Genomic DNA, 761 nt, shown 5'->3' on the forward strand with positions numbered 1-761 from the left:
GGGGGTTAATTTAGGTGTTTCATATATTGTGTTAGCTAGCAAATTAATAGAGAGAAGTGTCCTCTCTTATCTCCGAGCTTGGTCGACGCTACGTACTATACGTATAGAGAGGACTAGACACGCTAGCTAGTAAGCAAATGAAGGAAAAAGAAGATCGTTATGAACATATATGCATATAAAGAGAAGTGATATCGACCACCTCTCCTTCTCTGAGAGATTGGTCGAACAACAAGTTCTTGTATATCTATCCGACGCTACGTACTGGCTACATATATATAATATAATTATCTCTTAATTACAATATAATCTCCTAATTCCAAATGAACTCAGTCTCCACATGGTATTCTCCGTTTTTAGCGATCACGTGGTCAAGAAAGAATGCCGTCAATTCCTCTTGAATTCCTCGCATACGATCTGGTGGTAGGAGTTCATCCCGCATCCAAAATATCTAATTTGAAGAAGGGGGTCAATATACATAGGGTGGGTCTATTATGATATATAGGGTGGGTCTATTATGATATATATATATATATAGGGTGGGTCTATTATGATAACACCCTCTAGAGTCTTATTCTGCACATCATTTTCTTATTCTGCTAACACCCCACACCGACCCGCATCCTTCTGCCCGCAACAGCAACCCACCCCACCCCACCTCCTTCTGCCCGCAAAAGCACCCCACCCCACGTCCCCACCCCGCACCCACCACCCTCTCCTCTGCGTCGGCCCACCCCAAACCACCATCCACCGCCGGTTCCCCC

This window comes from Triticum dicoccoides, chromosome 2B, assembly GCF_002162155.2.
Source record: "Triticum dicoccoides isolate Atlit2015 ecotype Zavitan chromosome 2B, WEW_v2.0, whole genome shotgun sequence".
Taxonomy (NCBI): domain Eukaryota; kingdom Viridiplantae; phylum Streptophyta; class Magnoliopsida; order Poales; family Poaceae; genus Triticum; species Triticum dicoccoides.